This window comes from Chiloscyllium punctatum, chromosome 8 (genome assembly GCF_047496795.1).
Source record: "Chiloscyllium punctatum isolate Juve2018m chromosome 8, sChiPun1.3, whole genome shotgun sequence".
NCBI classification, from domain to species: domain Eukaryota; kingdom Metazoa; phylum Chordata; class Chondrichthyes; order Orectolobiformes; family Hemiscylliidae; genus Chiloscyllium; species Chiloscyllium punctatum.
Window position 1 is genome coordinate 94,183,024 of NC_092746.1, and position 26,514 is coordinate 94,209,537.

At 42.6% G+C, this 26,514-nt stretch overlaps 1 protein-coding gene across 1 annotated transcript in view; it reads left to right on the top strand.

The window, feature by feature from the left end:
* The first annotated feature begins 7,708 nt into the window (after positions 1–7,708).
* LOC140480767 (integrin beta-1-like) overlaps positions 7,709–26,514 on the top strand; it is a 108,491-nt gene continuing 89,685 nt past the window's right edge. Inside the window, exon 1 of the mRNA XM_072576109.1 lies at positions 7,709–7,994. The gene's annotated coding sequence lies outside the window, so the exon portion shown is untranslated. The remainder of the gene's footprint in view (positions 7,995–26,514) is intronic.

Consider the following 26,514-nt stretch of genomic DNA (forward strand, 5'->3'; position numbering starts at 1 on the left):
AGTTGAGTGATGTTTGTCCATCTAATTCTGGTCTCCTGCATATCTCTAATTTTAATTGCACCATTATTGATACTTGTGTCTAAGTTCTAAGCTCCAAATGTACTTCTCAAGCTTCATGTTTCTGTTATAATGCACTTTTTAAAATTTTCGAAACTGACTGAATTTCCGCTTCTGTGATTTGGTGTCATGTTTTGTTTTATAATGTTTGGGGGTTTTTTTGCGTGGTGTGGGCAGAGGAGGTAAGGCCAGCTTTTGTTGCCCAAAATGTAATTGCCCTTGATCTGAGTAACTTGCGAGACTATTTTAGATGTCAATTAAAAGTTGACTATATTACTGTGGATCTGTTGTCACTTGTAGGCCAAACCAGGTAAGGATGGTATTTTAAGCAAAAGTGAGGACTGCAGATGCTGCAGATCAGAGTCAAGATTAGAGTGGTGCTGGAAAAGCACAGCAGGTCAGGCAGCATCCGAGGAGCAGGAAAATCGACGTCAGGAACGATGAAGGGCTTTTGCCCGAAGCGCTGATTTTCCTGCTCCTCTGATGCTGCCTGATCTGCTGTGCTTTTCCAGCACCACTCTAAGGATGGTATTTTACTAGATCACCATTCCTGGTACCTGGTTCAGTCATCTACCAGTATGAATCACTGGCTAAGTCTTGTCTGAGATAGGTTGCTCCTACCAATCCTTCTTTGTCTTTACTTTATGAACATTAAAGCAAGGAACAAGGATAGGCTATTTGGCCCTTCAAGCCGGCTCTACTGGTCAATAAGACCATGGCTGCATATCCCCAAATATAGAGTCACAGTGTGATACAGACATGAGGAGAATGTGCAAACACCACAGAGCCACCCAAGGCTAAAATTGAATCTGTGTCCTTGATGCTGTGACGCAGCAGTTTTAGCCACTGAGCCACCATCCAACCTCTGCATGTTTTCCAGCGCAGCCACATCCTTCCTAATGGCAGTGACCAGAACTGCACACTACTCCAGCTGTGGCCTAAACAACGTTTTTTACAGCACCAACATAACTTCCCCGCTCTTATAACCTATTCCACAATCGATAAAGGCAAGTGTCCCCTATGCTTTCTTAATTACCCTGTTAACTTGTTCTGCCACCTTCAGGGATCTGTGCACAAATACCCCAAGATCCCTCTGTTCCCCTGAGCTTCCCAGTGTCCTGCCATTCATTGAGTACTCCCTTGTCTTGTTACTTCTTCTAAAGTACCTCACTTCACATTTATCACGGTTAAATTCCATCTGCCACTCATCTGCCCATGTGACCAATTCATCTGTATCTTTTTGTAACCTGTGGCCTTTTTTCCTCATTATTCATGACCCAGTCAATCTTTGTGTCATCCGCAAACTTACTTATCACATGCTCATTTATACAGTTTATGCATATCATGGCCAATAAGGGTGCTAGCATCACCATGGTACTGAAGAATCTACCACCTCTGCCTAAAAATATTTAAAGATTCTGCATCCACTGCCTTTTGAGGAAGCAAATTCCAATTATCTCAGAGAAAAAAAATGTTTCCCTGTTTTTCAATCTGTAACCCTAGCTCTAGATCTCCTGAAAAGAGGAAACATATTTCAACACTCACGCAGTCAGATCCCCTTTGGATCTGATATGTTTCAATTAAATCACCACTGACTCATCTAAACTTCAGAGGATACAAGCCTAGCCTGTCTGGTGTTACCTCATAAAGCAATCTGCTCATTCTAGGCTTTGTCTTAGACGCATCCAGTGATTAGTGATAGAGAATATGTCACCATAGAGCATCTATAGAAGAAGTACTGTTCTTAGATAACAAGCAGGGTTACTACAAATAGTAACAGTACAACAACATTTAGTCAGGCGTAAATAAAAAAGACCTTATGAAACTGGGTCAGATACATCTGCCCTCTCCAATGCTATAATAGACTCCTTGTTTCCCTACAACAGACTGTATATGACATCAGTAGGATAGGTGGAACCAAAGTAACATGAGCATTAACCCCTTCAGTACCGCTACAATATATGGCGGGTAAGGAGGGGCGCTGTTTGCAGTGGTGGTATCCTTAACTCTGGGCTAGCAGGCCTGAGTTCAAGACCCACCTGCTCCAAACGTGTTTCATTCATGCCTGAACAGATTGGTTATAAATAGCTACAATGATATGGGTGGCAGATTTCCTTCCCTTAAGTTCATTAGTGAACCAGATGGGTATTTCCTGCAATCAATGTTAATTTCCAGGCCTCATTATTGAAACTAGCTTTCTATTCTGCATTCATTAATTTTATTTAATTGAATTTACTGATTGAATTTGAATTTTGCCAACTGTGGTAGAGGGATTTGAATCCTTGTCCCCAGATCATTAGTCATTCAGAGACATTAGCACTAATTCCGAAAAGGTGGTATGAAATATGAAGTCTGCTGCTTGTAGGAGCCTGGAGCTAAGGGAAAGGAAGGTGTTTAGTGTAGGTTGATGAAATGGGAATATCTGATTCATGACCTCACTCTGGGGCACTTGTTCAGTGGAACAAAGGAGTCAGCAATCTAGTTCCGAAAAGTAGATAGCTATTTGTGATATCGTTGATTCAAGATGAAGACAAAACAAAACAGTTTGTGTTCTGGATTTGGTGCTTTTTGGATTTCTGCTGGGATTTTCTTTTCAATCTAACGTATTTACATGTGCATGTGTCACACTTGTTATTGATTTACAAAAAAAAAGCACTTGGAGTGTCTGAAAGTCATTGATTAGGATTATGGCCTTCAATGAATTGTTATTGATTGTGGCTGGGCTAGTGTGAGTTCACAGCACCCATATGGACACTGCTCAAGTGCGGTACATAAATGGTAAAGCCCTTGCTTGACAAAAGATGCCTTTCTGTGCTGTGGCAGTATATTTAAATGAGAATTGAGACTGGAATTAGAACTGAGTTCTTTAGGGTATGCAGTCAGATAGTCAGATTAAGGAAATCATAGAATCATGCAATACAGATGAGGTCCTTTGTCCCATCTATCTGTCCCAATAAAAAATTTTTTTAATCTAAACTAGTCCCACTTTCCCGCACTAGCCCCATCGCCTTCACTGTTATGACACTTCAATGCTCATCTAAGTACTTTTTAAAGGTTGTGAGGTTTCCTGCCTCAACCACCCTCCCAGGCAGGATGTTCCAGATCTCCCACCACCCTCTGGCTGAAAAAAATGTTTTTGAAATCCCTTCTAAACTTCCTGCTCTTCACCTTAAAATTATACCCTCTTGTTTTTGACCCTCTAACTTAGGAGCAGCTGATTTCTATTCACCCTATCCATGTCCCTCATAACCTTATTCGCTTCTGATAGGTCCTCACCTCAGTCTTTTTTTGCTCTGTAGAAAACAACCCATGCTTATCCAGCCTCCCTTTCTGGCTAAAGTGCTTTATCTCAGGCACCATCCTAGCGTATCTCTTCACCCTATTCAGTGCAATCACATCTGTACTCTTGTGTTATGACCAGAACTGCACATAGTACACCAGCTGTGACCTAACCAAAGTTCTATGCAGCTCCAACATAATCTCCTTGCTCTTATAATCAATGCTTGACGACTAAAGACAAATCCCATATGCCTTAATTACCCTATTAATCTGCTGCCTTCAGTGATTTAAGGAAAACTACTCCGAAATCCCCCTGTTCCCTTGAACTTCCTAGTGTCTAGCCATTCATTGAGTACTCCCTTGTCTTGTCACTTCTTCCAAAATGCATCACCTCACACTTATCAGTGTTAAGTTACATCTGTCACCCATCTACAAATCTGACCAATCCATCTATATCTTCCTGTAACCTAGGACCTTCTTCCTCATTATCAACGATATGGCCAATCTTCGTGTCATCCACAAACTGACATCACTTCGCTCTCGCATTTTCTTCTTTGTCATTTATATAGAGTATGGGACTCAGTACTGATCCCTGTGGTATGTCACTGGACACCTGCCTGCAGTCACACAAGCAACCTTCTACCATCAGCCTCTGTCTCCTGTCGCTAAGCCAATTTTAGATAAAACTTTCTAAGTTACCCGGGAACCTTTTTTATCAGGCTCCTATGTAGAATTTTGTCAAATGCTTTGCTAAAATCCACATAAACTATATCGACTGCACTACCCTCATCTGCACACCTGGTCACCTCCTTAAAAAAATTCAGAGATTTGATAGACATGACCTCCCTCTGACAAGGTCAAGCTGACTAATCCTGATCATATCTAGTTTCTCTAAGTGGACAGTTATTTTGTCCTTCAGAATTTTCTCCAATATTTTCCCCTACCATGGTTGGGAGATTCACTGGTCTGTAATTCCCTGGTTTATTCCTGTCACCCTTCTTGAGAAACTGTCCTCTGGTCCACTTACACCTCCCCAGTGGCCAGAGAGGAATTCAAAATTTAGTTCAGGGTTCCTGTAATCTCCTCCTTCAACTCCCTCAATAGCCTGGGATACAACACATCCGGGACCTGGGGATCTGGTCATTTTTGAACCTGCCATACTTCCTCACTCCCTATGTCGAACTGCTGAAGAACCTCATAGCCCATCTTCCTGAATTCTGTACCAAAGTCCTCTTTCTCCAAAATAAAGGCAGATGTGAAGTACTTGCTCAACACCGTACCAGCCCTCCTACCAAAGATCGCACCCTTGGTCCCTCGTCCCTCTTTCCCTGGTTATCCTCTTCCACTTCATGTATTTAACCGTTATCTTTGGATTCTCCTTAATCTTACCATGGGAGTTTTGAAGTGCCCCCTCTTTGCTCTCCTAAATGCTTTCTTAGGTTCATTCCTATGCTTTCTATGCTCCATTAAGGCCTGTATTGATTTGCTTCCTTTGTTAAAAGAACAAAGAATAAAGAACAAATCAGCACAATAACAGGCCTTTCTGCCCTCCAAGCCTGCACCAACATATTTTGCCCCTTCATACTAAAACCAGCTTCACTGACAGTCTCCATATCTCTCTATTCCCTTCTTATTCATGTATTCATCCGGATACTTCTTGAACACTGTTATTGTTTTCACCACCCCTTCTGGCAGGCACTCACCACCCTTTGTGTGAAAAATGTTCCTCACACATCTCTTTTAAGCATCCCTCCCTCACACCTTGAACCTGTGTCCTCTAATAATTGACTCATCCACCCTGGGAAAAAGCCACATACTTTCTACTCCATCCATGCCTTTCATAATCTTATAAACTTGTATCAGGTCACCCTTCAACTTCCTGCATTCCAGTGAAAGCAAACCCACTCTGTCCAACCTTTCTTCATAGCTAAAGTCCCTAATACCAGCCAACATTCTTTTCTGTACCCTCTCCAAAGCATCTACATCCTTCTGGTAGTGTGATGATCCACACTGTATGCAATATTCCAAGTGTGGCCGAACTAAAGCTGCAGCATAACTTGCCTATCTTTATACCCAATGCCCCTTCCAATGAAGGTAAGCATGCCAGAGGCCTTTATTACTACCTTATCTACTTGCGCTGTCATTTTCAGTGATCTGTTGACTTGCACACCCAGATCCCTCTGCATGTCAATACTCCTAAGGGTTCTGCCATTCACTGTATAATTTCCATCTGCACATGACCTTCCAGAACGCATCACCTCATATTCGTCCAGATTAAACTCCAAATGCCATTTTCTGCCCATGCTTCAGACTGATCTATATTCTGCTATATCCTCTGATAATCCTCCTCACTATCTGCAACTTCACCAATCTTTGTATCATCTGCCAACTTACTAATTAGACAAGCTACGTTTTCCTGCAAATCATTTATATGGACCATGAACAGCAGAGGTCCCAGTACTGATCCCTGTGGAACACTACTAGTCACAACCCTCCGTTGCAACAAACATCCTTCCGCTACTACCCTCTGTCTGTTATGACTAAGCCAGTTCTGTATCCATCTTGCCAGCTCACCCCGATATCATGTGATCAGATACCTGGTACCAAAGCCTCTCTATTCCTTCTTATCCAGTCCTGAATATTCCTCGACATTCAGGGTTCTCTGGGCTGTTGCTACTACATTTCACCCAAAGGGGTACATGTTTGGCCTGTACTCTTGCCAGTTCCATGTTGAATGTCCCACCCCCTCCCCACCACTGTTCTACTTAAAATCTATGCTGTTTGTCATGATCACTAAAATACTCCCCCACCACTTTGAGTTCCAATCTAGCTTCATTGCCCAGGTACACCACTGCCCCATCCCTATTCACCTCTATGATAAAGGGCTGTTCTCAATAGATTTCAAGAAGTCTGCTCCCTCTATACTCTTGCACTATGACGATCCCAATTAATGCTGGGGACATTGATATCTCCCAATATAATTACCCTCTTATTTTTTCTACACACCAGTGAATTGACCACATTTCTGCTTCTCTATTGTCTGTTGTTTTGGATTCTATAATACACTCCCATCAGTTTGACTGCCCCAGTTCTGTTCCCCAGAAACAGCTCTCCCCAGAAAGCCTCATTTGAAGACCCTTCCAAGATATCATCCCTTCTTATTGCAGTAATCGGCACCTGAATTAATAATGCAATACTACCACCTCAGAAGGATGAGTGGCCAGTCCTGTTCTTCCCTAAACTATGTCTCTGTGATGGCCACATCATAAATCCATGTGTCAAGCTACATCCTGAATTTTATCTGTTTTACGTACAATACTCCGGAAACTCAATATGACTGAGCACCCTCTGCCTTGATTCCTTTTCTACTGTACTGAATGAATGCACCATGTCTGTATTCCCTCTAAACTGGTTTAAATCCTTCCCAGCAGTGCTAAGAGCCCCTTCGCCACCACCACCAACACAAGGATGTCAAGCCTACTCTGGTTCAGTTGCACACTGTCCCCCTGTAGAACTTCCACCTTTCCCAGAAAAAGTCTCAGTGATCCAGGAAACTCAAGCCCTCCCTCCTGCAGCAACTCCTGTGCCACACTTTCACCTGCCCTGTACCTCTATTTCTGCACTTGCTGGTACCAGGCATAATCCAGAGATTACGACCTGCTCTTTAGTTGACTGTCTAATTCCCTAAATTCCTGATGTAAGACTTTATCCCTCATTCTATCTATACTATTGGCACCAATGTGTACCATGACTTCTGTGTTGTCACCCTCTCCTTTCAGGGTTCCTGCAGCCACTCAGTGACTTCCCTGAGCCTGGTGCTATGGAAGACACACACCGTCCTGAAGTTATGTCTGTGGAACCTGTCTGTTCCCCTAACTAATAAATCCTCTACCACTCCCACTCCTGCTTTTGTCTTCCTCTCCTGCTGTGCAGTCAGATCACTCAACGTAACAACCTGTTTGAGTTTACTTCTTGACTACTCAAGGAAGTGAATGGTGAATGGTGGAATGTTGTGTCAAAGGTACTAGCACTAAAAATCTGGTTTAAAAAGTGGACAAAATGAATAGAAAGTGTATGATACATGGCATTGGTACGTGTAGTGGTGAATTACTCACTGAAGAAAGCATTACATTGTAAATGGTTACAAACCTTTCTGATCAGGTGTGTTGATTGAATTAATTTCATTTTGAATAAGAAGCACACAAACAGATTCAAGCTAACTGCAATGATAAGTGCCACTGGGTGGCAGCTCCCACATTTGATATGTCGCTGTTTTTCTGGAGAAGAGGATATAATTTTGCTATTTGCTAGGGAAAAAGAAAAGAGGGGTTAAATTTTCAGATGTCAATCAGTTTGCTCTTCTGGGTGAGGAGTCGGAGAAAATTGAGCTCCTCCAAGAACAATGAATATTATTTTTGGCAAACACTTTCACAGGAAGTGTCTTTTTTCACAGCTTTGCTGAGACAAGTGTCTTCCAAATGGGACAAGCTTCCAATGCTGCACAGGAGGTGGGCGAGGGTCAGAAACATTAAGTAAGAAAGTAAACAGAGAAACGGAAGTGTCTCTGGCTCTGTGTGTGTGCCACTGCCTACAGTCCAGACTCAGGTCTGTCACTAATCACTCGCTGGTCAAAGATTGACATTGGTTGCACTGTCAAGGTAAGGTGATCAGATGTGCCCTGTTTTCTCTTTCTGTTCCCTTGATGGTTGTAATGTCTTTCCTGTACAGTTCTGCTGGTTTCAGTGAGCAAATCCAGAAACACAGTAACCGTTGCAAACGTTTGGAATTGGCTTTATTCTATCATTCTGAGTTTGTTTTTGCAAATGTGATTGCTAGTCAGACAACCGATTGAAAACTTCTTCTGGGTCAATAACGTTTCTTTTTGGGATTTGCACCCAGCTGGCTATGTTAACAATTTCGAGTCTTGATCAGATTGATGTTTTGGTTTTAATTTTCACCATGGCTGCCCTGGACCCTGTTATGTTCAATCCCATGCCCTCGCACTAACCTATCTCCTTCTCTCGTGCTTTCACCCACTTTCCATTTGCTTTGATCAATTTGCCTTCAGCCTCCCAGCTCCCATTTTGCCACATCTCTCTCTTCCTTTCAGATTCTCATCAAAACCTGACTCGTCACCTCACTTGAAGTCTCCCCCTTTGTCTAGATGTCCACATTTCCCTGTGGTTCTGTGAAGTGCTTTGGGTTAACATTCTACAATGATACTGAAGTATAAATGCAAAGCTGTGGATATTGGAATTTGCATGATTTGTGTCAATGCTTTTATATATGGTTTTGTGTGAAGACCATTCTGTATGTATGCGAACAATATCTAGCACCACTCCCTACCATAGATCTCAGGAATGTCAATTATTGAAACTGGACACTTTGCAACTTCTCAGTCCAAGTAATGTGTACTGGACAAATTAAAGTCCTTCATTTAGCTCAGCACCAGGCATTGTCTGTCTCTTTGATATCACCTTATACTAATGTAAATCTATCCAATAATCCGCATCCTCTGCCCTTCTAGCACTTTCAGTCAAATTCACAATTACCACTGAATTTTCTGAACTTCATGTGGTGTGGAGTCACTTCTAGTCTTTGTTGTATGAGATGAAGGGAGAAACCACAAGGTGAAAGGTGGGGAATTCCACCTGCGCAAGTTGCCTTTTGGCACTTTTGCAGAATTGGATTGGAAAAGTACTGGAACCAATATAGCTCAGCCGTTCAATAAAACAAACTTTCAGGAGAAAATCCCACTACCGTAATTAGGGAGGTGATGACCTAGTGATATAATTGCTGGATTGTTAATTCAGAGACCCAGAAAATGTTCTGGGTACCCAGGTTCGAATCCAACCACAGCAGATGGTGGAATTTGAACCCCCAAAAATATGGAGGTAAGAACCTAATGATGACCATGAATCCATTGTTGATTGTTGGAAAAATCTATCTGGGTTTTAGGAAAATAAATTACCATCCTTACCTGGTCTATGTGTGACTCCAGATCTATAGCAACATGGCTGACTCTTAACTGCCCTCTGGGCAATTAGGGGTGGACAATAAATCCTGGCCTAGCCAGAAAGGTCCACATTCTGTCAATGAATTTTTAAAAACCCTCCTTACACATCTGGCCTCTACATGACTTTTATCCACAGTATGTTCACTCAAGCGACTGTAAAGGTAACTTAACTGTACAATTAGTTTTAGCTGTGGGATTTTTTTTCTGTTGTATAATGTGTAGTATGGAGCAATGTGAAAGGTTGGCACAGGAATGGGAACGCACTGGTGGGATCTTTTTTGTGGTGTCAAGGGTCTCAGCCACAGCCTGGAGAACTGTCAAGAGACGTGGGATGCCTGTTTTATTTTTGAGAAGGTTCACCCCAAGCCAGCCAATCAGGCATTCAGGCTCCTGATTACATTTCTATGGAGTCAAGGCCTCAATGGGAGTAGTCTCACTGACCAAGAGCTCTTCATCAAGAATGTTCCTGATGAAGAGTTTATGCTCAAAACGTTGATTCTCCTGCTCCTTGAATGCTGCCTGACTGGCTGTGCTTTTCTAGTGCCATACTTATTGACTTTGATCTCCAGCATCTGCAGTCCTCACTTTCTCTCTGACCAAGAGATACCAGGCATAGAGAGACCAGCAGCTCCCTTTGAAGCAGAGACTGAAGGTGACACGCTGGTCATCAGGATTTAGTTGCTGACTTGCCCCATAGCAACACTCCTGCCCTGCCCAAAGCAGGGTTAGTACCAGCAGAGGTGGCAAGAGACCATGAACTGGTCATTAATTCCACCTCCAAACTTGGCACCAGCGAGCACAGAGGGTTGCAATTTGATTTGATTTGATTTATTGTTGTCAGATGTACCTAAGTACAGTGAAACCTTTTGTTTTGCAGTACAGGCAGATCATAACATACAAGGACATACACATCGTAGTGTGTATAGACAGAGTGAGGTTTAGAAAGTTACAGCTGCACAGGAGATGCACAAAGCAAGATCAACAGTAGATTTGAATTTGGAGAGTTCCATTCAGCATCTAAATACAGCGGGGAAGACGCTGTTCTTGAACCTGCTGGAACATGTGTTTAAGCTTCTGTATGTTCTGCCGAATGGAACAGACTATTACCGGGTTTGAGGGATTTTGATGATGTTGGGAGCCTTTCTCCAATAACAGGAAATATAAATGGATTCCATGGATGGTCTGTGCTTTGTGTACAACTACCTGTAGTTTCCTACAGTCCTGGGCAGAGCAGTTGCTGTACCAGGCTGTGATGGACCCAGGTAGAATGCTTTCTGTGGTGTATCGGTAAAAGTTGGTGAGGGTCCTCATGGATTCGCTGAATTTCCCAAACTTCCTGAGGAAGGCGAGGCATTGTTGTGCCTTCTTGACTGTTGCATCTACATGGGAGGAGCTGGACAGATTGTTGGTGATCGTCACTCGTAGGAACTTGACACTCTTGACCTTCCCCACCTCAGCTCTATTGATGTAGATTGTGCCCATTGTTTCCAATAGTTATGGGATTTAGAACATGGTCATAGTTACAAGACTGAATGGGGACTTTTATGACAAAAAAGCAAGAGCAACACCTTTGCTTACGGTGTTGTTAGATTCCTATAACATAATAAATGAGGCATAAACATTTTTCCTTTATTTATTCATTTAAGGGATGTGTGCATTTAATGCCATCTCTTATAGCCCTGGTGAAGGTGGTGGTGAGCTGCTGTCGTGAATGCTGCAGCCCTTGGATTGAGGAATGCCCATTATGCTGCTCAGGAGGGAACTCCAGCATTTTGACCCAATAACGCTGAAAGAACGATGACATATTTCCAAGTCAGGGTGGTATGTGGCTTGGAGGGGAACATTCAGGTGGTGGAATTTGCATGTATTTGTTGCCTTTGTCTCTTTAGATGGTAAAGATCGTGGTTTTTGAGGATACAGGTGAAGGAACTTAGGTGAGTTACTGCAGTGCAACTGGTAGATGAAGCTTGTCCAAACCAATTGCATAGGAATAGCCACATTACAATTTGTCTCTCACCCAGGGGGTCGGTGAGAAAATTACAGAAAGACAAGTTGCCACTCAATTCTTGACTTACAGCAACTATGCATTCCTTCAAGTTTCAAAAACTCAAGAAAGTTCAGTGAATTGTGGTGAACAAAGAAAGTTAATCCTTGTGTATTAAAAGAAAAGGCACATAAAGTTGCATGAATCACCAATTAATACTGTGTCAAGACCATTACCATCTCCCGCCACCTTCCCTGCCCAAGCTGACTGAAAGTAACTCCGTTGACTGGACTAAGGAGCTAAATTTGTAACAACGTTGTTTTCTTGCTGGTTGGCAACTAACAGGGGAACTATAAACAAATTCTGTGCGTCTGTGGCTCATTCTTTCTCATTTTCTGTATTGTTATGTTTCTGTGGATCCTGACAGCATTGTGACTAGAGTGTAGTAGATCTGTGTCAGAGTTATTTACCCTCTTAACCCCCATGTTCCCATGGCCTTGGCATCCACCTAACTACGTGGATGATTGCTTGGGTATGCCTTATTTGTGAAAACAAAAAAAGGACATTGACACTTAGATTACATTCTGCCAAAGTTGACTCAAGAGTTAAATGCTGGAAAATAGATAAGGGAAGCCAATGTTGACGTTAGGGAATATTTAGCTGGATATGGCAGCAGAGAGCCCTAGCAAAGCTGAGTTCACTGTGGGTTGAAGAAAAAGCAATCTTCCCAGAATGGTGTAATATGAGATGATAAAGAGGAAATCGATCATGGATTTTGGTTGTTACTGTATACAGCCTTCAGATATTATTGTAAAGCTTTGAAACCACTGGCAGCTGCTGCTAACTATCAGAAGGTCAAGCACTGGGATGTTTGCTGATTATTTCACAAAGTTCAGTCTTTCTAACCTCTCTGATAAAAAAACCATACCAGCAATAGGAGGATTTGAAGGGTGTCCAAACAGCAAAAAATGTCTCGTCAGCTTTTCCTGACCATGAACAGAACCACAATCTATGAGTCACACACCAACAGAGTCACGGTCACCACTGATCAAAGCTTTAACTGGGCCAGTCATACTGACAGTAACAACAAGAGCAAGCTAGCAGCTTGTGATATGCAGTGGTTGCCCTCTCTGTTCCCTCTTGACAATCTTCAGAGCTCAAATTAGGGAAGGCTGCAGTGGTTAGCACTGCTGCCTCAGTATTAGGGACATGAGTTCGATTCCACCCTCAGGCAACTGTCTGTGTGAACTTAACATGTTCTCCCTGTGTCTGTGTGGGTTTCCTCCAGGTGCTCTGGTTTCCTCCTGCAGTTCAAAGATAGGCAGTTGAGGTGGATTGGCCATGCTAAATTGCCAATAGTGTCCAGGGATGTGCAGATTAAGTGGGTTAGCCATGGGAAATGTGGGATGACAGGGACAGGGTGGGGAGGCTGGGTCTGTGTGGAAGGTTCTTTGGAGGGTCGGTGCAGACTTGATGGGCTGAATGGCCTCTTCCCACACTGTAGTGATACTATCTAATAAACTATCCATGGCTCAGTTGGATAGGATCACAGTTAAGAAGTTCAACACTATCCAGAGGAAAATTGTTTATTTTCAGGCTCCATTTGATCTCCCAGCAGCCACACTGCTACACGCCTGTGAAATCACTGCCACAATGCAGCAATGCCTATGGAAAATAACAATGTTTTGGATGCTTGTCAGTTGCTGCTCCTTGTTGCCTCACTTGGCAGCATCTCATCGCCTTGTTCACCTCCTGCGCACAGCCCCTCTTCTCGATCATCTTGCTACCCACTCCCAACTCATGAGTCCTGGCTGCCTCACCAACCCTCAGCAGCCTGAGTGCTGAATGAAACAGTAAGCTGAACAGGGTTTGAGCGAGTGGAGATGGGGACAGAGACCAGAGTGGCAAGTTTGGAAGCACAGGGTGGGCAGCAAGTGAAGACAAGAATGGGACATAGAGCAGGCAGCAGGTGGGGTTTTATTTAAATAACTGGCCCTTTAAATATTGAAAGAAAAAGTCTGTTTTTGTCTGAGAGAGTTGAAAAATATCTGTTCCAGGAGTTTGAAAACAAAGACAACTTGAAGTGCTAAACTTTCAAAAGAAAATTCAGATAATGTGGGCTTTGCTTGCCGGGCAAGTATATATTGCTTATCCCATCCTATTATATGTTCATTACTACATGGCTACTTCTATACCTATGATTATCACAATGTGAGGTTGCAGGTGTGGGATGGAATGAGGGTTATAAATTCTCAATTTGATTGACTGCTTTTAATGATGTTAATAAATGTTAGTTGTCTTTATATATGAATGCCAATGTTTGATTTTATAACGGGTCAAGTGCGTAACAATTTTGAATAGACCTTCATGAATCACCCATTTATCATGGGTAAGTGTAAGGGGGTGAGGGATGAGAGGTGAGGGCTAGAGGGCCTCATACTTAAGAAAGCAACTGGGATGAAACTGGGTAGAGATGTCAAGGAGGAAGGTGGTGACATGGTCATTTAAGCGAGGGAGACAAAGCCTAAGGTATGTGAGGAAAAAAAGGATGACTAGGGTAGGAATAGGGCCAGTCAAAGATAGAAGTGGGAAGTTGTGTGTGGACCCTGTGGAGATCGGAGAAGTTCTAAACAAATAGTTCTCATCTGTCTTCACTCAGGAAAAGGCGAAGAGAAGAATGAGTTACAGGGTACTGGATTAGAAATGATCGAGGTTAGTAAGGAAGAGGTGTTATCAATTCCAGAAGGAGTGAAAGTAGACAAGTCCCCTGGGCTGAATAGAATTTATCCAAGGATTCTCAGTGAAGCTAGGGAGGAGATGTTGGAGCCTTTGGCCTTGATCTTTGAGTCATCATTGTCTACAAGTTTAGTACCAGAGCACTGGAGGACTGCAAATGTTGTGCCCTTGTTCAAGAAGGGCAGTAGACATGACCCAGGTAATTATAGACCAGTGAGCCTTACATCTATTGTAGGAAAACTTTTGGAAAGGATTATAAGTGGTAGGATTTATAATCATCTAGCAAGTAACAATTTGCAGATAGTCAACATAGTTTCATCAAGGGCAGGTCATGTCTCACAAACCTCATTGAGTTTTTTGAGAAGGTGACCAAGCATGTGGATGAGCGTAGGGCAGTTGATGTGGTGTACATGGACTTCAGTAAAGTCTTTGATAAGGTTCCACATGGTAGGCTGTTGGAGAAAATGCAGAGGCATGGGATTGAGCATGATTTGGCAGTTTGAATTAGAAACTGGCTTTCTGTAAGGAGGCAGCAAGTGGTGGTTAATAGAAAATATTCAGTCTGGAATCCAGTTACTAGTGGTGTGACACAAGGATTCGATTTTGAGACCACTGGTGTTTGTAATTTTTATAAATGACTTGGACACAGGCCTAGGTGGATCGGTTAGTAATTTTGCAGATGACACCAAATTCGGTGGAGTAGTGGACAGTATGGATGAATGTTGCAGGTTGCAGGGGAACTTAGATGAACTGCAGAATTGGGCTGAGACGTGGCAAATGGAATTCAATGCAGATAAATGTGAGGTGATTCACTTTGGGAAGAATAACAGGAAGGCAGAATACTGGGACAATGGAAAGATTCTTGGTTGTGTGGATGTGCAGAGGGATCTTGGAATCCATGAACATAGATCTCTGAAAGTTGCCACCCAGGTTGATAGTCCTGTTAAAAAGGCATACAGTGTGTTAGGTTTTATTAGTAGAGGGATTGAGTTCTGGAGCCATAATGTCATGCTGCAGCTGTACAAAACACTAGTGCGGCTGCACTGGAATATTGTGTACAGTTCTGGTCGCTATATTTCAGGAAGGATGTGGAAGCATTGGAAAAGGTGCAGAGGAGTTTTATCAGGATGTTGCCTGGTCTGGAGGGAAAGGCTGAGAGATTTGGGTCTGTTCTCACCAGAGAGAAGAAGGCTAAGAGGGGATTTTATAGAGACATACAAGATAATCAGAGGATTAGATAGGGTAGACAGTGAAAGTCTTTTTCCTAGGATGATGGCGTTGGCTTGTACGAGGAGGCATAACTACAAATTGAGGGGTGATAGATTTAAAACAGATGTCAGTGGCAATTTCTTTACTCAGAGTGTGGTAAGGGCATGGAATGGCCTGCCTGCCAATGTAGTTAAGATTAGGGGCATTTAAACAATCCTTGGATAAGCACATGGATGATGATGGAGTAAGTTTAGGGGGGTGGGCTTAGATTAGTTCACAGGTCGGTGCAACATCGAGGGCCAAAGGGCCTGTTCTGTGCTGTATTGTTCTATGTTCTATGTTTTAACAGTAGAGAACTATCACCTCCAAGTTATCCTTCATATCTCATCTGGACATCTATCACATTGCTTTCATCATTGTTGAAGTCCTTGAATTCCCTATCTGGCAGCATTACAGAAGTACAATTGGCATAACATCTGAAGTATGATATGCTTATGCAGTTTATAACATTATGCTTTGGGATTGGATCTTTAATTTAGAGTGAGATAGAGAATTGATGAGGGTATGAGATTTGCTCTGAATTGGATTTACAATCCTGCGTGGTTTGATTGCTAAAGGTTAACGAGATTGTGAGGACAAAATGGAAGCTATTCATGTCTGTAAACAGGAGCAGATGGAGACCCTTTGGTCCTTTGAACATGCATCACCATTCAATTAGATCATGGCTGATTTCTTGTATTCTGAATTCCACATTTTCATTGACTCTCAATAACCCTTGATTTCCCTGCCTAACAAGAATCAATCCACTTCTGTCTTAAAAATATTTGTTAACCTTGCCTCTACTGCTTTTTAAGGCAACCAGTTTCAGAGTTGCATTCAGAGAGAAAAGAATTCTCCTCATCTCTGTCCTAATTTGAGGCTGACTCACAAGAGGAAATATTTATTCTTTCCATAATCCACGTTGTCAAAACTATTCAGGATCTTACACATGTCAATTAAATCACCCTCACCCTTCTGAACGCAAACAGAAACAAGGAGAAGTTTGTCCAATCTGTCCTTATAACATAACCTGCTCATTCCAGTTGTCAATTTAATACGCCTCCTCTGCATATTCTTCAATCTATTTACATTCTTCCTTAAAGAGACAAAAACTACACTGTTTGAGATGTGGTCTTGTCATTCCAGTTAATGTTCTTACTGGAGAAGTCAAAAAACGTAGACTGAGTGGATCATACTTTGTTTTGATTTATTTAACGTTTGAGGAAGTGAGAAAGATGATTGATGAGTGTCCGACAGTGGATGTTGTCTATGTGAACTCTAGTAAAGCATTTGACAATGATAGGCTGGTCCTGCTCCTCGGATGCTGCCTGAATTGCTGTGCTCTTCCAGCACCACTAATCCAGAAACTGGTTTCCAACATCTGCAGTCACTGTTTTTACCCAGAAGATTAAGTCACATTGGATCCACAGTGATTGGATAAAAATATTTGCTTGGCTGAAGACAGACAATAGTTTTGTGGATGAGTGTTTTCTGAGTGGAGGCCTGTGACCAGTGCTGGGACCTCTGGTTTAATGTCATGATTTGGATGAAAATGTGGGTGGTTTGATTAGTAAGTTTGCAAATGACATGAAAATTGGTGGAGTTGTGGATAAACAGGAAGGTTGTCAAAGGATACAGCAGATATAGATCAGTTGGAAGGTCGGGCAGAGAAATGGCCGATAGAATTTAATTTTGACAAATGTAATGCATTTTGGGACATCAAATGTAAAGGAAAGTATACAGCAAATGGCAGCTCCTTAGAGGCATTGATATACAGATGGGTATTAGGCTGCAAATCCATAGCTCCCTTCATTGGTTGAGGCATTGGGTATACAGTTGGCAAATCATGTTGCAATTGTATAAGACTTTAGTTTGGCCACATGTGGAGTAATGTATACAGTTCTGACCACCACACTATAAGAAGGATGTGGTAAAGAGATTTACCAGGAAGTTGCCTGGATTGGAATGCATTAGCTATAAGGTAAAGTCGGACAAATTTGGATCGTTTTCACTAGGACGTTGGAGGCTGAAGGGCGATCTGATAGAAGGATTTACAATTAAGGGAGGCATGCATAGTCAGAGTCTTTTTCCCAGGGTAGAAATATAAACTACTAGAAGGCTCAGATTTAAGGTGAGCAAAACAAATTTTAAATGAGATGTGTGAGGCAAGTTTTATATACAGAGGTTGATAGTTGTCTGGAACGTGTTGCCAGGCAAGGTGGTAGAAATAAGTATGATAGCAAAGTTTAAGAGGCTTTTAGACAGACACATGAACAGGTAGGGAATAGAGGGATACAGACCATGTGCAAGCTGATGGGATTAGTTTAGAATGGCATCATGATTGGCACAGTCGAAGGGCCTGTTCCTGTGTCATACTGTTCTATGTTCTAACAACATCATCTTTTACTGAAACACACTTGACAAGGTCCTGCACGGCAGGCCAGTCATGAAGGTTAGGTCACATGGGATCCAAGGACAACTAGCCAATTGGATTCAAAATTAGCTCGATGGTAGGAAGCAAAGGGTGATGTTTGAAAGTTGATTCTCAAACTTAAGGCCTGTGACCAGCGGTGTGCCACAGGGATTGATGCTGGAACCTTTGATATTATTTATATAAATGATCTGGATGTGAATGTACAAGGCATGATTAGTAAGCCTGCCGATGATAAGAAATTAGGAGGTATCATTGATAGTGAGGAACGTTATCAAAGATTACAGAGGGATCTTGATCAGATGGAGAAGTGGGCTGAGGATTGGCAAATGCAATTCAATACAGATAAATGTGAGGTATTACATTTTGGAAAGTCAAACCTAGGTACAATATGGGTAAAGAGGTTTATCAGGAAGTTGCCTGGATTGAAATACATTAACTATAAGGTAAGGTTGGACTAACTTAGATTGTTTTTGCTAGATGGTACGATCCTGAGGAGTGTTTGGAACAGAGGGACCTGGGCATACAAATACGTAGTTCTTTGAAAGCGACGTTACAGGTAGACAGGGTCGTGAAGAAGACATTTAACACGCTGGCCTTCATCAGTCAACGCATCGAGTACAGGAGTTGAGATGTTATGTTATAGTTATATAAGCCATTGGTGAGGTTGCTGTTGGAGTACAGTGCATAGTTTTAGTCACCCTGTTATAGGAAAGATATAGTTAAACTGGAAAGAATACAAAGAAGATTTATGAGCATGTTGCCAGGACTAGCAGGCCTGAGTTACAGGAGAGGTTGGCTAGGACAGGACTTTAAGATTAGATTAGATTAGATTACTTACAGTGTGGAAACAGGCCCTTCGGCCCAACAAGTCCACACCGCCCCGCCGAAGCGTAACCCACCCATACACCTACATCTACATCTACCCCTTACCTAACACTACGGGCAATTTAGCATGGCCAATTCACCTAACCTGCACATCTTTGGACTGTGGGAGGAAACCGGAGCACCCGGAGGAAACCCACGCAGACACAGGGAGAACGTGCAAACTCCACACAGTCAGTCGCCTGAGGCGGGAATTGAACCCGGGTCTCCGGCGCTGTGAGGCAGCAGTGCTAACCACTGTGCCACCGTGCCGCCCACCAATCCTTGGAATATGGAGAATGAGGGGTGATCTTATTGAGGTGAATAAAATCATGAGGGGCATAGAAAGGATGAATGCATACAGTCTTTTTCCCAGAGATAGGGATTGAAAACTAGAGGGCATAGGTTTAAGGTGAGAGGGGAAAGATTTAAGAAGGATTTGAGAGGCAACTTCTTTACAGAGTGGAGAATGGTGCGTATATGGAATAGGCTACCAGAGAAAGTGATTGAGGCAGGTACAATAGTACCATTTAAAAAACATATGGATAGGTACATGGATGAAAAGGGTTTAGAGGGATATGGACCAAATACAGGCAATTGGAACCAGCTGAGTGGGCACCATGGTCAGCATGGACCAGTTTGGGCTAAAGGGCCTGTTTCCATGTTGTATTACTCTATGACTCAATGACGTACACACAAAACTGCAGATCATGTTTTAACATGAAAACAGAAGTTTACTATATAAAATAAATGAAGATAAAGTAGAATAAACCAATTTATTTTCAACTTTCCATTGACCACTTACATTGAGGTAACCTAATTCCTAACTGTTATCAACTAACTGTCTTGTCTGACAGAAAATATTTCTTACATCGATCTTCAACCAGAACTGCTGTGAACTGAAACCAAAAACTTCTAAGCTATGGGGTTTTACCCATAAGCAGTTCCTCATTCTTCTGAACCAAAAGTAAGCTAATGTTTATTCTGTCCAATCGCAAAATCTCTCAAATTGCAAACGAAGAGGATTGATGAGGGCAGAGCAGTAGATGTGATCTATATGGATCAGTAAGGCGTTCGACAAGGTTCCCCATGGGAGATTGGTTAGCAAGGTTAGATCTCATGGAATAAAGGGTGAACTAGCCATTTGAATACAGAACTGGCTCAAAGGTAGAAGACAGAGGGTGGTGGTGGAGGGTTGATTTTCAGACTGAAGGCCTGTGACCAGTGGAGTGCCACAAGGATCGGTGCTGGGTCCTCTACTTTTTGTCATTTACATAAATGATTTGGATGCGAGCATAAGAGGTACAGTTAGTAAGTTTGCAGATGACACCATAATTGGAGGTGTAGTGGACAGCGAAGAGGGTTACCTCAGATTACAACAGGATCTGGACCAGATGGGCCAGTGGGCTGAGAAGTGGCAGATGGAGTTTAATTCAGATAAATACGAGGTGAACATTTTGGGAAAGCAAATCTTAGCAGGACTTATACACACAATGGTAAGGTCCAAGAGAGTGTTGCTGAACAAAGAGACCTTTGAGTGCAGATTCATAGCTCCTTGAAAGTGGAGTCGCAGGTAGATAGGATAGTGAAGACGGCATTTGGTATGCTTTCCTTTATTGGTCAGAGTATTGAGTACAGGAGTTGGGAGGTCATGTTGTGGCTGTACAGGTCATTGGTTAGGCCACTGTTGGAATATTGCGTGCAATTCTGGTCTCCTTCCAATCGGAAAGATGTTGTGAAACTTGAAAGGGTTCAGAAAAGATTTACAAGGATGTTGCCAGGGTTGGAGGATTTGAGCTATAGGGAGAGGCTGAACAGGCTGGGGCTGTTTTCCTGGAGTGTCGGAGGCTGAGGGGTGATCCTATAGAGGTTTACAACATTATGAGGGGCATGGATAGGATAAATAGACAAAGTCATTTCCCTGGGATTGGGGAGTTCAGAACTAGAGGGCATATGTTTAGGGTGAGAGGGGAAAGATATAAAAGAGACCTAAGGGGCAACCTTTTCATGCAGAGGGTGCTACGTGTATGGAATGAGCTGGTGTGGTGGAGGCTGGTACAACTCCAACATTTAAGAGGCATCTGGATGGGTATATAAATAGGAAGGGTCTGGACGGATATGGGCCGGGTGCTGGCAGTTCGGACTAGATTGGATTGGGATATCTGGTCAACATGGACGGGTTGGACCGAAGGGTCTGTGTCCGTGCTGTACATCTCTATGACTCTATGACTCTAAATTCCCGTTTATCACTTCAGGGATTCTCTCACACATACTGTTTTTAAAAAATCATGACTGCAGAAATATTGACTCATTAATTATTAAAATCCCTCATGTAAATAGGTCAAAAGTTACCTAAGTTCAAAATCCAAACTCGAACATGAACGATATTAAAAAATATCTAAATTACAAACTTTACATCATAGTAGTGTCAATAATGCCATCTGTAACTGATGTGCAACACCCTTACGTTTATGTTCAGCTCAACTTGCAATAAAGGCTAGCACACCATTAGTCTTCTTGGTTATGTGAACTTGCATACTGATCTGTTGTGATTTACGTACAAATCCCCATGCACCTCAAAACTAATGGCGGAATCAACTGTGCAGATGGTGAATAGACTGGATATCTTTAAGTCACAGGGCAGTTTAGTAGTCTCAGATTTTGTAATGGGCCATTCTTCAAATGGTCTAATTAATTCCATGACAGAATGAAATTTGAGTCTATAGAATAGCTAATTAGCATTTCTATCTGGATATAACATTCATGTGATTTATATTGCAATGAATATGGGTTTTCAGAGGGGAGGAGTTCCTGGGAGGATACTGTAGAATCATTTTGCAAGGTTTCCTAAAATAGCTCTGAACCTAAAATGGAAATAGCTTGGGGTGCATTATTTTAGACAATCTCCAATGGTGGTCTTTAGACTTAACAATGGTTGCGAGCTTTAGCTGTGGAAGTGAGTTGTAGTTAATCTCACACGTGGAAGGGAAGAGTAATAAACATGCACATCTTGAGATCAATTAAAATCTAATTGCTCTGGGATGTTTCTGGGGATCACAGGCTGCATCTAAAAGCTCCGCTCCAACTTTTAGAGAGAAGTGTGAGGAAGGACGAGAGAAAACAGGAAGTGACTGATGTCCTTTTGCTTTCTAAAAGTAATTTTTCTGATTAAGAATTATTTCATCAGTAATAGCTTGTGACATTTTGAAGAGCACTGTCTGAACAATCATGGTCACATTGCAAGATGCAGTGAATATTCGTCTAATGTGAACATACACTGCCCTCCAACAAGATTGCTTGTAACATCAAGGTTTTTTCATTCTGAAGGAAGCTGAGTAGCTCAAGGGGGTTGGAGAGATTGACCTTTGAACTGGCAGTAAAGCTCTGACCATATATGGAAACAACTTCACTGTTAGTTGTTGCAGTGTAATTCATAATCTGTGCCAGAATTTTTTTTTGTTGCTTGTCATGTGCTGTACTCCCAGCGTACATACTGTTACCATATCAAGAAATATTTTGTTAATTTGCTTTGTTCTATTTCAGACTCAGTATTTGAGGGGAAAAAAAAATCAGTCACGAGGAACATAAGCTATTAATCATATTCTAATTCTAAAATGACTTTTATAATATAAATGGATCGCGTAGCCTTTCTTATTTAGTGAATCACTGTAAGAATACAAATCGCCTAATCCCTTTTTGTCATTTTGCCTTGTATACAAACCCAAAACAAATGACAGCAGCTACGACAAGAAAATATCTGTCATGTGGCCAATCTTTTATCCATTTTGATACAGTTCACGTTACCTCATGAGCTACAACGTTGCTCACAAATCTGTTATGTGGCACTTTATTAAGTGCTTTAAAGTCCATACACCAGGTCAAGAGCATTGTGCTCACAAACCTTCACTGTTACCTCATTAAAAAAACACAAGCAAGTTTGTTAAACATGATTTGTCCTCAACAAATCTGCATAGCCTTTCTTTAATTAATCTGCATTTGCCCAAGAGATTATGAACCCATTTTGATTTAGTGTGTTTTGATGAGTGAGATTCATGGCACACTATTGCTAACAGCAGTTTTTCTCACCCTAACTTCCCACAATTCACCTCATTAAGTGTGTATCTGGGCTGAACAGTGCCCGCCTAATGGAATTGTGCTGCTGGAGAAGTGGCAGAGTTGCTGCTGCTGGGACCTTCTGGAATTCATGCAGCTGGCACTGTATTAAAAGTGCACTTCAGGCACTGCAAGGCAGGACCTGGTTCCCCCAACACAACTGTGTACTGTTACTCCTTACTTCCTTGCCAGGGAACTGCATGGGCAGTGCAGAATAGGCCTGTGCTTTATCCTGTAGACTGATGGAGGAAGCCACATGACCTGATCCAGCCAGCCAGGATGGCAATAAGAGCCCAAATCAGTGCTGTGTCGAGGGTCAAACTGAACACTGAGCAGAGCAGGACGAGGGTTAATGATCTTCTGTGTTGCCCAAGAATGAATGCCATCATCTTGTCTCTGCTACCTCACATGCACACAGATTCACCAATTACGTCAACTCTTCCAATGCACAGGCCTCACACCAAAGCTCAGGGGCATCACCTCTCAGTATTGTACACATCATGTCTTTCAATGGCTCTCAACCAGCTCATCCTCTTGAACGATGAAACCTCTGCACTTCCGATTCACTCACTCGGGACACATTATCACCCTTCCTGCCTTCTATGTCATCGCTAACTGCTCTTCCATCTACTTCTGTCATACTCAGCCCCTCCCTTTATCTTATTGCAGGAAACACTGTCCCACAACCAAGCGAGGGCTAAAACCTGAAGGTAGGAGAGGACGGAGTCACAGACATAAAAGTGCTCACAAATTAATGTAGAAAATACTTGAATTGGCCAGAGGAGAATGCGGCTGTTCATGTGGGGAGTGGAGACCGCAAAGGGCAGCAAAGCCAATTAGCTTCATTGTGCAGCTCCCCCAATGTGCCAGTGTGATTTCATCGTTAATCTGCACATCTCTTACATAACTAATCTCCTTTTCTGTTGACACTAGCAGCACCCAGCAAACCTTCATTCTGAGGAAACTTACACCAGAGACACTCAGCTCCACCTCCAACTTCACGTCTGAGGAAGAAGCCATAGGCCCCCGAGAGGTAGCACTGGCAAGGCTTTCTTTTGCACCACGCTCCTGCTCAGAGACTTCCACCTTGGGGTGGTTTCACTTCCTAGATTAGACTCATGGACCCAATCTGGTGAGCACTTGCCCACCACATCCTCCAGAACTGGCCAAGGAAGTAGTGCCCTAGTCTCTTTCACTCACAGAACGGTCAGGAACCAGACACCCACTCAGTTCCAGGCAGAAGGCAATCCCACAGTGTTGGCCATTAATGACTTTGTCAAATTGCACAGAGAAGCACAGGAACATCTATTAGGTTTGTCAGAGACTTTGACAGTAATCTTGAGAGGATGAAGTATGTACCTTGGGAAAAAAATAACCGGGTCCACAAGTCTTTTGCACTAAGTAGGGTCTGTCCAGTACATCAGCAACAGAAGGTTACTCAATGAAAGGAAGTTCAAAACCAGCTCATACATCCTGGAAGGGGCTTTTGTGATAGTGCAAACTTCAGAATTTTAAGAACTGTTCATAGATTGAAAGAATCAGCAATAACTCTGTCTGGAAAAAAACTGTGAAGGGCCAAGGACAAACTTATACAGGAATTGAAAGCAATTAACTATCTCTGGGAAAAGAAGGAGTCAAGGTTACATAAACAAAACTGTTTTAACAACTGCTTGATAACTGGCTGCCTAATGCCACAAGGACAAATGATTGCCCTGTAGAAGAAGTTAATTACAGGAAACTCCTGCCTTCAAACAGACGGTCAATGCCAAGTGTGATAAGCAACAGGGAAGTTACTTCTGATAATAAGACAAGCTGCAGACTTGATGGTTCCAGAGGAGTCATCAATATTGTGTTAAAAATCATGCAACACCAGATTATAGATGAACAGGTTTAATTGGAAGCACTAGCTTTCTGAGCGCTGCTCCTTCATCAGTTAGTTGAAGAAAATTCAGTAACAATATGGGCCTGTAGGAAGTGCAATCCTCTGGGCCTTTTCCCTTCTTGAGAATAAGTGAAATATTTGCTTCTCTCAGACTGGATGGGAGGTTGTGCTGACTGTACGACTGGTTGTACATATCCAACAGTAGCCCAGACAGCATGTCTATAAACCCCTTGTAAAACTCAGTTTGAAGTCCATCTGGGCTGGGCACTTTACCACTCTGGAGCTGCCTCACCACCTCCTGTACTTCCTGTATTGTCAGGGGGACATTCAGAAAGGACGCCTGCTCTGAAGTTGCACCTGAAAGGTCCAGGGTCTTAAAAAAAGATTCCATCTTCATCAGTTTGTTCTCACAGCCCTCCAACCAGTCCAGCTCAGGATAGAACTTCTGAAATGCAGCGTTACTCTTTATGGCATTGAAAGTAAGAGTACCAGCACTCTCTCTGATGGATGTGACAGATTGTGGGGCATTCTTCTTTCTGGCCAGGTCCACTAGATATCTACCCAGTTTATCACCGTACTCAAATAACCTCTGTTTTGTAAAGGAGATTTCCCTCCTTGCTGTCTGGGTGAGTGCAGCATTGAAAGTAGCCCTGAGGGCTGTAATCCACTGTAATTTGGTTCCAGACGGTTTGTCAAAGTATGCTCCCTCAGCTGCCTTCAGCCGGGCCTTGAGCAAACGCTGCTGCTCTCTCCTCTGCCACTTCCGAATCGCAGAGTAAGAAATAATCAACCCCCATGCACAGGCCTTGGCAGTCTCCCAGAGCATTGATGGATTACTATCCATCCCCAAAATTAATGTCCCAAAAGATTTTAAATTCCAGTGAAAAATACTCTACAAACTTGCTATCCTTCCAGAGGAAAGGGTCCATGTGGCAGTGCTGGGAGCCTGTCCCGTTACCACTAGCCTTGACCTCCATGTACACTGCCACATAATCGAAAATGGCTATGTTCCCTATTCTGCAAGACAGCACCGAATTCAAAAAGGTCAAAGGGAGCAAAACATGTCAATCCTGATATAGCACTTATGTAGCCTAGAGAAAAATGTGAAATCCCTACCATCAGGGTGAAGACACTTCCACAAATCCACCAACCCCAGCTCCTTGTTCAGGTCCAACAACTGCCTGGATTGTGGGGATATACTTGCAACAACAAAGAACAAAGAAAATTTACAGCCCAGGAACAGGCCTTTCAACCCTCCAAGCCTGTGCCGATCTAAATACACTGTCAAACCTATCGCCCAATTCCTAAGGATCTGTATCCGTCTGCTGAATCTTAGGAGGATTTATACACTTAATGGTAAGGTCTTAGTGTTCCTGAACAAAGTGCAGGTTCATAGCTCCTTGAAAGTGGAGTTGCAGGTAGATAGGATAATGAAGAAGGCGTTTGTATACTTGCCTTTATTGGTCAGAGTATTGAGTACAGGAGTTGGGAGGTCATGTTGCGGCTGTACAGGACATTGGTTAGGCCACTGTTGAAATATTGCGTGCAATTTTGGTCTCCCTCCTATTGAATAGATGTTGTGAAATTTGAAAGAGTTCAGAAAAGATTTACAAGGATGTTGCCAGCGTTGGCAGATTTGAGCTATCAGGAGAGGTTGAATAGGCTAGGGCTGTTTTCCCTGGAGCATCGGAGGTTGAGAGGTGACCTTATGGAGACTTATAAACTCATGAGGGGCATGGATAGGGTAAATAGACAACGTCTTTTCCCTGGGGTGGGGGAGTCCAGAACTAGAGGACATAGGTTTAGAGTGAGAGGGGAAAGATATGAAAGAGACCTAAGGGGTAACTTTGTCACGCAGAGGGTGATACATGTATGGAATTAACTTCCGGAGGAAGTGGTGGAGA